The sequence below is a fragment of the Peromyscus maniculatus genome, chromosome 2, assembly GCF_049852395.1.
Source record: "Peromyscus maniculatus bairdii isolate BWxNUB_F1_BW_parent chromosome 2, HU_Pman_BW_mat_3.1, whole genome shotgun sequence".
Lineage (NCBI taxonomy): Eukaryota > Metazoa > Chordata > Mammalia > Rodentia > Cricetidae > Peromyscus > Peromyscus maniculatus.
The window spans coordinates 11,949,192-11,962,873 of record NC_134853.1 but is presented as its reverse complement, the minus strand read 5'-3'; positions in this window follow the sequence as shown (position 1 = coordinate 11,962,873).

Sequence of the window (13,682 nt, the reverse complement as noted above, 5' to 3'; positions counted from 1 at the left end):
GATTTTGTGTTTGTTGTCACCCAATCCCTGGTGTTAGCTTTAAATCAAAATCCTCCCAATGCATGTGATCTTGGAAGCCTTTAGAGTTTGTGGTCATCAAGTGTCACTCTGGAGAGTTTGATGATATTATCTTTAATGATAATTCTTTGATAATTTGGCTTTATCTCATTTTCAGTTTTGCTTTTTCCTGTGAGCTAGTTCAGAGGGCAAAGGCACTTTGGCAACATTTCTCTCCCTTTTAATTCACAACTAAGTGTGTGTTCCATAAGAATACAGTTCCATAAAAGTGTTTGCAAATGAATATACCCGGAATATCAAAGACCTTAAACAAGTTATAGAATATTTGCATTAATCCTGGGAGCTCCTTTGTGCCCTATTTCAATGATCCTCAGCCCTTGGCAGCTCTCGTATCAGTTTTCATCAAAGTTTTCACTGCTCTTAAACTTTAAAATAAACAAAAACCATATGAATTTGTTTGTGACTAGCTTTGGGGAAGTTATCCTATTTACACTTTTTAAAATAAAACTTCTTCATTATTTTGCCAATCGTTGGACTAGGTATATGCTAGTACAGGCATTTAAAGTGCATTTGCTAAATTTGAATTCAAATGTTCTACAATTTTTCTTTTGTGAGAATCTTACATTACTCAATACTGGATTATTTCTTTTGTAAAGACATATATGCTCTTTCTGTCTTATTTATATTGCTATCATCAAAAAGTCATCTATAAAATTTAGATTTTTCAAAATGCTATACATCCTGGGAGTGATTCAAAATTTTTGAATATGGTCTCTCCCTTATCTAGTTTTGCCTTTAGATCTTGTAGCTTTTCTCCATATATTTTGACACTTTTAATTTTTATATCTCTGAATCAAATGCCTATTTATGAATGTTTGTTTTTTCTCTAGTAATATCTTTAGCATGTAAGTTAAATTTGTCTAATATTAATAGAATCATAGCTTATTTCCTGTATTTATTTTATGCACATTATCCTTCATTTTCCTTTTAAGCTATGTTTTTACCAGACATATGAAAATATTTTAATTTGCATTTTTTTTTAGTATTTTTTATATATGTACTATATTTACTTCATTTTCATTCCCCCTCTACTTCCAGGTCCCAACTCTTCCTGTTTCACAATTCTTTCTTCAACTCATGACATCTTTTATTTTAATTATCTTTGTTACACACACACACACACACACACACACACACACACACACACACACACACAGAGCCTTTTGAGTCCATTGAGTGTTTTTCATATGTATAGGTGTTTAGGTCTGACCACTTGGAATCAGATATTATCAGTTTATCTCTGGAAAAAAAAACTGATTCTCCTTTTCTCAGCAGTCATTAATTGCCTATAACATCTCATCTAGATGTGGGGCCTTCTCTGAGATTTCCCCCATCCACTTTGGTATGTCAACGGGTATGGCTACTGTACAGGTCTTGTGCAGGTGCCCAAATTGCTGAGACTTTATGGAAACATCTTCCTTATATATGGGATAAAATATTTTACAGCACATATCCTGGTCTGGTATTTACATTCTATCTGCCCTGTTTTGTTCATGTTCCTTGATCCTTAGGTGTAGTGGTTGTGCTGTACATGTATCGATGGGGTATTTGGTTCTCAGCAGTCAGTTTCCTGCATTTTGACCTATTTTGGATTTCTGTAGTAATCTTTATCTTCTACAAAACAAAGCTTCTTTAATGAAGAGTGAGAGCTCTACTTATGTCTCCACATTCAGAGCTAGGATCCACTTTGAGTTATTCAGTGCATTTTCTACTTCCACCCATTTACTTGAAAGATTCATGACTTTATTTTTCTTTACAGTTAAATGAATCTAAATGTTTATATATACCATACTTTCCTTATTAATTCTTAACTTAAAGAACATTTAGGTTGTTTCTGTTTCTTAAGTATTGCAAATAGAACAGCCATGAACACAAATGAGCAAATGTCTGGGCAAGAGGACATAGAGTCCTCTGGACATGTCTTGAGGGGTATAGCAAGGCCCAGTGGTAGGTCTACTTTAAGCATTTGGATATTCTGTACACTGATGTCCATCGTCACTGCACAAGTTTGTCATCCAATAGCGAAATAATGTTATCCTTTCCCTACATTCTCACCAGAGTTTATTATCAGTTGTCTTTCTGATATTAGTCTATCTATCTGTCTATCTATCTATCTATCTATCTATCTATCTATCTATCTATCTATCTATCTATCTATCTTTTTACCATCTATCTGTTTATTCTTCTCTCATGCACCCCATCCTGACCACAGTTTCCTTTCCCTCCATGCCTCCATTTCCCTCCCAGGGATATTAACTGAATACAGCATACCCAGTTACAATAAAATCAGGCACAAACTCTCTCATCAGGGTTGGATGAAGCAACCAAGTTGGAGGAAAGGGTACTGGGAGCAATAGAAAGACAGGACAATATGAAATCTCAACGTTGTTTTAATTTGCGTTTTCCTAAGTACTCTGAATGTTAAATACTTGGTGGCATATTTCTTAACCATTTTAGTTTCTTCTTTTAAGAGCCCTTCATTAAGATCTGTAGTCTATTATTTATTTGGGTTATTTGCTTTCTAAATTTTTTGTTTTATGAATTCTTTGTATATTTCAAGTAATAATCCTCTATCAGATATATAGCTGGTAAAGCTTTCCATTCTGTGGACTTCTTGCTAACTCCATGAATTGTTTTCTTAAATGTATAACAGTTTTTTTTGTTTGTTTGTTTTTGTTTTTGTTCTTTTTGGTTTTTTGAGACAGGGTTTCTCTGTGTAGCTTTTTGCCTTTCCTGGAACTCACTTAGTAGCCCAGGCTGGCCTCGAACTCATAGAGATCCGTCTAGCTCTAACTCCCAAGTGCTGGGATTAAAGGCATGCACCACCACCACCTGGCTTTTTATAGTTTTACAATGTTCCATTTACTAATTTTTGTTTTTTCTTTCTATGTGAATGAAGGTCTACTTAGAAAGTCTTTTCCTGCACCTGTATCTTATAAGGTACTGCCTATATTTCCTAGCAATTACAGGGTTACAGGTTTCATATTGATGTCCATTTGCCTTTTTACTTGAACTTGTACAAAGTGATACATGCAGAAGTAGGCTTGAGAGTGTCCATGATCCATTCGTTCCTTTCTTTCCCATGTCTCCTTACTGTTAATACTCACTCATCTGTAAAGTAGTTCTCAACATTATGTTGTTGGGGTGTTTCAACTGGATGTTTGCTTGATTGTTTAATTGGTTTCTATGTTCTTTTTCTTTAAATCCTTTTGTGCTTCGTTTTTTGTACTGTATCTTCAGTATTTTCTGTGTTCTTCATCCTTTGGTCACTGGGCATCTCTCTCTCTTGTCTTACTTCAGAAATACATGTTATCAACCTATCACTTTAACAAAGTTCATATCTATTCCTTCCATAAAATATAAATAATATTCAAATGAAATCAGTCCTTACCTTATTATTTTTTTTACTTTTATCTAATAACTAATTTAAATGCAAATGGTAAATTCCATTATATTATTTTGTCTTAAATGTTCAAATAACCTTTAAAGGGATTAAGAAAAACTAGACCGGGCAGCGAGGGCACATGCCTTTAATTCCAGTACTCAGGAGGCAGAGGCAGGTGGATCTCTGTAAGTTCAAGGTCAACCTGGTCTACATAGTGAGATCCAGGACAGGCACCAAAACTACACAGAGAAACCCCATTTCAGAGAGAGAGAGAGAGAGAGAGAGAGAGAGAGAGAGAGAGAGAGAGAGAGAGAGTGTGAAACTGTTTTCATACAGGTGAGCACTGAACTACTGTAGGGCTGCTTTAGCTATTCAAATCGTAATATGGAATTTTTCTATTATAAATGTCTTCATCAGTGATGCTTTTTAACAATGTCCCTCTCATGGAGATTCAGGACCCAATTTGAGTTTTGAAGTAAAAAAATTTTCTTAAAAACAGAAAAATATTTTTCTTTACACTGATACGTATATGAATTATCTTGCTCTTCATTTTACTCAGGACATCAGAACTAATCTCAAAGGACTGTCTGGGGACCTGAATTGGATTATCATAGGTGTGTAACATAATACCTAACTATTTTTCTTTATTTGTTAATGTTCTTTACATTTTATTGTGTATTTTTTAAAGCAGATAGTATAGAAATTAGATATAAGTAGATGTAGGTATTTTATGAATCATTTCATTTGGCAGCAATGGCATAAATCACAGGAGTATATATTTTGTGTTTGTGTTCAAATTCCTTCAATTGGCAGAAACAGGGTTAACATAGAGACTTTCTCAAGCTTCATCCTCCATAGCCTAAGCTGATGGAAGATCTCTGATCTATAGTTACAGGTATGTCAAAGCTAAGGAAATTGATTGTTGGAAGGTAAATCAACCCATCCATATGAGTCACAGGCACATAGAAAACAGCTGAGTTTTATTGTAGTCTCTGATACCTGGTGTACAAGAGAATGGTATTGAAAAGCCGGTTATGAGAACATCAAAATGACCCTCAATGGACCAGCCACAGGCACCCCTATAACAACATTAAGAAACACCATATGCCCTTTGCTGATTTTTGTGTGTTTTGCCTGTTATGATGACTATGCAATCTGAACCCACTAAGAAAAAGTCAACAGAACATAAATAGGAAAAGTTATGTGAATCATAGCTCAGAAAGTGAGATTTAATTTAAATTACAACTGACAAAATAGAGAGAAATGATACAGTTCCTTGGTCTTTAAACTTTACCCATTTTTCTAAAATTCTAATGCATATGCACTTAATGCCTAGCATGGGAAAAGCATTCAAAAGTAATACCCTTAATTTTTTTGGTCTTAAGTATCTTTGCTTATATATTATGGTTTTCAACTTTGTTTTTATGGGTTTTCTATGCATACAAAGGTGTGCATCTCAATGTCCAAATGTGTCCCTTGTGCTTTTCCTTTGGCTCCTGTTTTTCTTTTATGTTATTTGTTTATTGATGAAATTATTAAGGCCACTCCACATAGTTAAAAGGGAGGTTTATTTAGTGGCATAACTTACAAATGAAGGGATAGGTAGGTTACAGGGACTTGGGAAGACGTAGCACAGTGCAGTGCAGCGGTGTTCTCTGGAGAACTCTGCTCGGTCTACCTCTAGCGTCCAGAGTTCAGGAACCAAGAGAGGGCAGCACATCCAGATCTCGGGCCTTTAGGGCCCTCTCTTGGCCCCACCTTGTAGGCGTGACAGTTACCGAAGCCTCAATGGGGGTTGAAACTTCCAGATCAAAGCTGGAATGGCTACCCACTACATTTGTTTATCTTATTATTATTATTTTAGAATGATTGTTTTCTAATGAGAGAAGAAGAAAGGCTATGGATTTGGGTACATGGGGAAGTGTGGAAGATCTGGGAGGAGTTTGGGGGAGGGGAAATAGTAACCAGAAAGTATTAAATGAAAAGTATCTATTTTCAATTTTACAAAAAGGAAAAAATGATGCCCTAAACAGAGATCTAACCTTAATTTTCATCCATTATAAGTTAGATAAATGCAAAGATATCTGGAGATCTAAGTCAATATAATCGATGACACAAATGCTTTACAAGAAATTTAGGAAGTTTGAAGCAGGATGAAGTAATTTCTTAGGAAGTAGTCACATGTTGCCTCCCAGAAAAACCTGTATTTGAAGAAAACTAGGCTCTAACAAATAAGACACACCATAGATAAAGCTCTATCAGTCTGCTCATTTTCTTTTATGTCTGCTTTGTGATGGAATAAAAGTAATGATAGAAAGGATTAGTGGCAATAGTGGTAAATGAATATCTTCTACACTTTAGAGAGAAGCTGTTGCAATGTTTTCCTGTATAGTTACACATGTAGATTTGTCATTATATTTCTAAGCCTGGACTGTTTAATTGTAACTACATTTATATAATTAGATTATAATAAATACTAACATAGCTCCCTGCTGACTTGGTTGTCACAAATACCCTATTTCTTTTCTCCTTGACAACAAGCCCTGCATCTATCCCACTGTTTACTATGACTCCTCCAGATTTTCCATGGTGGTAGTTGGAAAGGGATTTAATTCTGTAGTGAGACAATTTGCATTATTGAGGGAAAGAATCCAGTAAATAAGGGTGAAATAAAGGGCCTGCTGGCCAAAAAACTCCCTCACAACTCATCCTGTACTCCTAGAATGAATGACATGCTCATTTATTTCTTTTGAAATACTTATTAGTCACAGCGGTAGGATTTTCCCAGAAGCAAGGAGCTGACCGATTCTTGTTGCAGTTTAATAGAACTCCTTGGCCTCAGGGATCACTCTTACTGGGGATTCCACTTGCACAGGGCCATGGTACACCAAGGCAGAAAGCAAAGGTGAAGCCTGCCTTTGCCTGCCCAGGTCTACACAGGTGACCTATCAATAAAGCAGGAAAACCCTTCTGAAGTAGTACCAGTTCCTAGCTGACATAATGACCAACTGAAGTCCTCAGGGGGAAGAAGACACTGGGAAAGGTGTTTAAACTCTGCCTGACTTGTTCAGTAACTGAGGTAGTCAATTGCTCTGCTTGGGAAATAATGGACATATAACACCCAGAAAGAGGCCCAAGCATTTCTGTTTGGTTTTGTTAATAGAAAAATGAGAGCTTAGTAAGTTTAGCTGTTCGACATCTTACCATATCACACACATTATGAGTTAACAAATATCAGTCAAAGACCAATACAATAGTTTATGTGGACAAGAAAGAGGCAAAGTAGAGATTCTTCTTCCATGGTTGCATGGTGCCAGAGCTGTTAAGTCCAGGAGCTGTCTGGCAGGGCTGGAGGGCTTGCAAGGAGGCACTGAAAATCCATTGTGCAAGGTGTGAAGGTAAAGTCTGGGCTCCAGTGAGAACCACAAGATTTTGGCGATGACAGAACCCTGAGACATCCTGCAAGAAGAGCTTTATACACAGGGAGTAGCACCAGGGCAAGAGATAGTTGTGTGTGGCAGTCAGCAAAGCTGGATGTGCGAAGTCATCTAGGTCCTGTAAAACTGAAGTCCTTTATACTGGACATGGAGCTATGGCATTGGGTGTATACTCTGTTGGCTTTTATCTTGCTTTGGTCCAATCTTTCCTTACTATGACCCATTTCTTCCTCTAGAAACCAAAATGTGTGTTCTGTTCCATTCTATGCTATGATGGAAGTTTTTCTTTTGTTTTCTGTTTTTTGTTTCATTTTGTTTTGTTTTGTATTTTAGCAGAAGGTCAAATTTAAGAAATTGTCTTGAGTCTCTGAAGAGACTTCAGACTATTGGATTTTTGAATACTATTCAGATAATAAAGAATATTGGAACTTTCAAAGTTGGACTGATGTGTTTTGCATCATGAGATGGTCTTGAGCCTATGAAAGAGCCAGAAAGTGATGATTTGAACAAGAGATGTCCCACATAAGTTTATATATTCGAATACTTGGTCTTCAGTTAGTGACACATTTTACGATTCATAAGCTAACATATACCTTTTCATCTCTGAGGGTTTATGTTGAGGGTGTTTTATCACAGTAATAGAAAAGAAACCATTAAAGCTCTGACCTTCCTGGAACATGAGGAGATTCTCCCCAGCCATCCCTGAGCCCTCAGATGCTAGAAGGGATGATTTCATTCCCCAAGAACTCTTAGGGTTCTGCTGTGGCTCTGGACTTTCTGACCTCCCACTCCTGCAGATAGGACTTTTAGTTATTCAACTGCTGAGCTTCTGCATATGAAATGTGTTCCTCAACCACAGGCTCTCCCACTACTCATATTGCAGCAAACCCAGCCCCTTCATTTTCAGATTCCTTTCCGGTGTGAAGGTGAAGGTCTATGAAGAATCAAAATCTTTACTAATTAATTTTTTGCTGTCTATAAAGAATTATAAAGCTGTTGGAATACAAACAGCTCGCTATATTTTTTACTTGTTAAGTTAATCAAACTTTAGACTTGACCTCATCTTGTATGGTCATGATATTTTTCATTATTTTACATATAAATTCTCTTTTCATAATTAATTCTTCTCTGTTTAACATATGCAGTTACTTATCTAGAAATGTGTTTTCAAAAATGAAGAGATGGCCCAGCACTTAAGAGCTGTTCTTATACAGGACCTGCATTTAGTTCCCAGCAGGCATATGGTTGCCTACAATTGTCTGTAACTTTAGTTCCAAGAAATCTGGTGCTCTGTACTGTCCTCATGGGTACCATCCACACACACAGTGTGCTTACATACATGCAAGCAAAACACATATGTAGACAAAATAAAAATAAATAAATGCTTTAATTTTTTAAATTTTAATTTCAGGATAGTCAGATGGCTCAGTTGTAAGGATATTTGTCCTACAAGCTTGAAAACTGAAGTATGATTCTTGAACTCCATAGTAGTAGGAGAGAAACAAATTCTACCAATTGTTCTCTGACCTAAAGAGGCAAACCACAGTATTCGAATGTCCCTCTCTACCTCTCTTTCTCACATACAAACACATACAATAGTAATTTTTTAAAACAAAACTTTATTTTCCTACTGAACTTAAAACTATTTAAGGAAAGTAACTGTATAAGTCACACTTACTCCAGAAATTGAGTACAAATGACAAAGTTTAGTAGTAATGCTCCCTAATAGATGAATGAATGAGTCCTTTATTTATGGAACAAAGTAGATCTGTAGTAGAACATGAAATATATCAAGTTTATAAGCAATATTCTATTAGAGATCAATGATGTTATGATAACATTACAGATACTTGAATCTCTTTTCATTATTATAAAGAGAAAATTTGAAAGCCAAAATATTGAACAATTTTATGTAACTAAGGAAGACCTTGAAGATTTGACATTAATTTTGTTTCAGAACAGCCATGCTATCAGCTATTTATGTGACATTTTAATTTTCATTTTTTAAATAATGAAAGTATAACTAAGCTGTATCATTTTCAACCAATATTTATTGTATATTCACCAAGAATCATGCACTTTTGTAAATTACCAGGATATCATAATGCATAAGACATGCAAAAGTCCCTGATCACATGAGTCTTAGATTTTCTTTCTGGCTCTTCAGTTAAGTAGAGCTTGCTTCTTTAGCCTTAATGTACACAAAAACCGTTCAACATTCTGATCAAGTCCTGATTCTGAAGTGGACCCTGACACTGGGCATCCTTATCAAACCTCATGCTGATGCTGATGTATTGATGACTAATGACCTGCTACCCACATTCTCAGGAATACTATCAGATTTAGAATATCTCCCATTTTACAACTAATGGGTCTCAGCGTTAGGATCTCTTTCCCTTATAAATTGACTAGTATGCTATTCTCTTCACTTGTCATGACATATTATTGTTCTCCTTTGTGTCTTTTCTTGTTCACAATCAGTTGCTTTAATCCTCTGACAGTGCCATCTTTCTAATTCCAAACACTCCTGTTGGATTTGCATTGGAAGGGATTCTAGCTGTTATTTACTTCACTGACCTGAATTTCAAATGCAAGCATTAAATTTTTCAGGAAAAATTTCATCTCTCAAAATCTTATGTTAAATTTATAGCTACTTTAAGGACAGAGACGTTTGCACAGTCAGTGTACCATTTCAGTAAACATGTTTATTGTTTCTATAAAAAAAAATTTCCTCTCAAAATTGACCCACCTCATGCCATTGATGTCATTGTTTTTCACTTCCAGCTTCTTCTGGGTAATTTTTTTTTTTTTTTTTTTTTTTGGTGTGTGTGAATTCAATTCAAAATCCCTATTCTTTTTCTCCCATTTAGGTCTGTTTCTTAAGGGGTGTGTTTGTCATTCAAACAGTGAGTCATTGTGCTCTATCCATGCGAGCACTGCTCTCTTTGTCTTCATACCCATCCCCTACAAACATCAGCACCACACTCTATTTCCCTTTACTGAGAAACACTGATCCCTCACTAAACAATGTGCATGAATCATTATCTTCAAGAGTTATTTTTCTTTGTTTCAAAGACCTACAACATTATTAAGACACCAGAAAGAATCTGACGCATAGTTCTAGAAATGTTTTTGCATGCACTGAGCTGGCCCTGTACAGAACATAGAGATTAGAACCAAAGCAGACTCAGTGGGATTGCAAAACTGAAATTAAAACTAAAGTTCTCTCTACTTTCTAATTTTCTAAGACATTTTTCTTTTCATTCTTTTTTCTTTCAGTTGAGAGAAGGCAACGTGTGGTGCTTCTTTCCTGTACTAGAAAATCCGCCACTTACATTATTTTTTATGTTTCCCACATCACTCCTATTTCCTTTTCTGGGTATGTTGGTATGATCTAACTTCTAGTGAAGGAAACTCAATGAAGCTCTTATTCTTGTTCCATAACTTTTAAGACAAGCCTTATAAAATGCCTCAAAGCATTTTAATTTTAGTAAGTCATTACTCCAATTTCTATGAAATGAAAGGCTTATTTTAAGCTAAGAAACAACATTTCATGTCTTAATAATTTTTGAAACAATTATAATTCTGATTATATAATGGTAGGGCCACATAATAAGGAATAAAGGGAAAGCTTACTATTTGGACTTAAAAACTCCACAATTTATAGAATATTTTAATTATATCCTGTTTTTAGTATCTGCTAGCAGCTATCTTACACTATTTTATAGTAGTTTGCAAGGATTTTCTTGAACAAGATGTATTTTCTTCAAATTTCAATTTGTTGTGTCTGAAGCCAACTGCTATTTGGCACAGAAACCGTAATTGCTACACTCAGAATAAATTTCCATCCCAGCTCAAGGTCAGCCCAACACTCCACAGACATATGATTGAGTGCAAAATGCTTTGGATGTCAGAAAATACTATCCCTATTCAGTTTCTTATTTTTATTTGAGGTCTATCTTACCTCAACTTCATAATTAATCCTTGATCTCTATGCTATGCATATTAATAACTGAAGTTTTCAATGTTGTGGGGATGGCTGACCTTACAAGTAAATCTATGCTCAGAGATAACAGTTTTATGTACACATAATGGTGTTTTGTTTAACACATCAGAGACTCTGTATGTAACACAGTGCACTTATCCTTTGAAGTTTATTTTTAATGTCTCTTGAGATATGTTGCTCACAGAGATTATATGTTCTTTTTCTTGTGAAATTTTTTAATACACAATGCATATAGTCATATGATGTTTTCTGGAAAAAGAATTTTTACATTAATATGTTCTTATTAAAAGTTCACAAAAAGCTTGACATTATGGCATATATAAAGAGTCTCTATAAACTAGGTGGTGGTGGGGCATGCTTTTAATCCCAGCACTCAGGAGGCAGAGGTAGGCAGATCTCTATGAGTTCAATGCCAGCCAGAGTGAGTTCCAGGAAAGGCACAAAGCTACATAGAGAAGCCCTGTCTCGAAAAACAAAACAAAACAAAAAAAAAAGATAGATAGAAAGAAAGAAAACAAAAGAGTATCCATATAATTTAGCAGCTGGAGCAGGGAAAACATTACCCATTAAAATGTTTTCTTTTCTTTTCTTTTCTCTTCTTTTCTTTCTTTCTTTCTTTCTTTTTTTTTTTCGAGACAAGGTTTCTCTGTGTAGCTTTGCACCTTTCTTGGATCTTGATCTGTAGACCAGGCTGGCCTTGAACTCACAAAGATCCGCCTGCCTCTGCCTCCCGAGTGCTGGGATTAAGGGCCACCACCACCGGCTAAAATGTTTTCTTAAGAGTTCCATCTCTCTACTAGTCTTGCCACTGCATTCTGTTAGTTGGAATCTAAGATCTCATTTATATGCTGTCATATGTAGAGGGATATTAAAAATGTCTTCAGGAAAACTTGCGTATGTATTCACTTAAGATCTACTAAGCTGTATTACCCAGTAATACACTCCTGGATGTTTGTCCAAAGGAAATAAGAACAGTATGCCAAAGAAGCATCTTCATTCACATCTTCATAACATCACTATTCATATAGCCATGCCATAGGATAAACCTAAATGTCCATCAGCAAGTGCATGGATAGACAAAATGAGCTATAATATACAGAAGGATATTATTTAGACATGAACAGATGAAATTCATTGGCTTATGGTACCATGTATAGAACCTGAGGACAAGATGTTAAGAGAAATAAGCTAAATACGTACACAGAAACACAAATACCTCATGTATTCACTTATTTTGAATGATAGAAAATTTGTTTTCATGGAAGTATAGAATAGAATAATCATTACTAGAGATTAGGAAATACGAATGAGAGAAAAGACAGGTCAAAAAGTACCAAGGGACAGTTGAATAGCAAGTATATCCCCTAATGTTCTGCAATGGAGTGGAATAACTAGGAGTGACAATTATATGAATTGTATGTATCAAAATAGCTATATCTGATTATTTATTTTGTACATTATCCTTACGTTTCCTCTTCTCAACATTATCACCAGTTCCTAAAAGTGATAAATTGTACCACCTCCCTGAAAATAGAGTCAATGACAGAATGTCTTGATTTCCTTCCTGAATTCATTTGATTTTTTTTAAAACACATACAGTTACTTTCTATAATGGGTTTTAATTACTGAAGGATAAGATAATGATATTAAGTTATATGGATGTCCAGCCTGAAGTCTGGATGTCATTGAATTTGACTGGGTCCCAAGACTAAGAACTGACTTATTCAGAGTAAGCATTATCTTTGGCAATTGATTGATGAAGACATTTCTTCCATGAGAATGAAGTCTGGTTATTTTGAACTGAAACTCAAATCTAGTTGCTGTTAAAACTCTCCTATCTAGAATGAAACTGAAAGTGAGTTCAAGTGTAAATGGAGTATGAAAACTTGAAGAAAAAAACACTCACCTTGCTACATTGTGAGTATTGGAGGGGAAAACTGAGGGCTTCTGGCCAACTTCTCACAGAGATTTTGGCTCCAGAGGGGAATGACCTCCAACTGGCAAGTGGGTGACAACACTGCTATCTCTCAAGCTCCCAGCCTACTCTTCAGGCTATCTGACCATGCCTGAATAAAAGAACTTTCCTCAGCGCAATCACTGTCACGAACCCATGGAAGCCATACACACAGAATGTGTCAAAGGCAGTAGGACCAAAAGGACAAAGAAGAAATGAAGCGTTTTTTAACATAGATTGAGAAAGGGGATTTCAAAAGAGGAGCTGGGGAAAGATCATTAAAGACTGACTGTTGTCTCACATGTACCTCGCTTTGCCTCTGAGCACATAAATAAATACACACAGATCAGTAATGGCCACTATATAATATTAGGCTCTTTAAAAAAAAATATTACCTTCTTAGATTTCCAGCATAATTAGATTAACTTACAAGAATTTTTAGTGTCTGACAAAAATGGCCAAGAGAATATTTTAATACAATATTATTTTTAAATCTTTGAAAATTTTATGGATGTATACGACATGTTGCATGAATCTTAAATGGTCTTATAATTAAAAAAAAAAAAAAAAAAAAAAAAACCCAGAGCAAGATACTGGGGTAAATGCTAAAAGATCAGAGGAAACAGGCCACGGCCACCTTGCACCTCACCAGCACCTCAGCCAATTCTGTCTCCAGGAATCCTCAGACTGAATGCCTCCAAGTCCTCAGCTGAAAGGCTGTCTAGTTTCTGTCTCCTCACCCTTATATGCCTTTCTCTGCCCAGCCATTTCACTTCCTATTTCAGCTTTCCTAGTGCTGGGATTAATAGCGTGTGTGCTTCC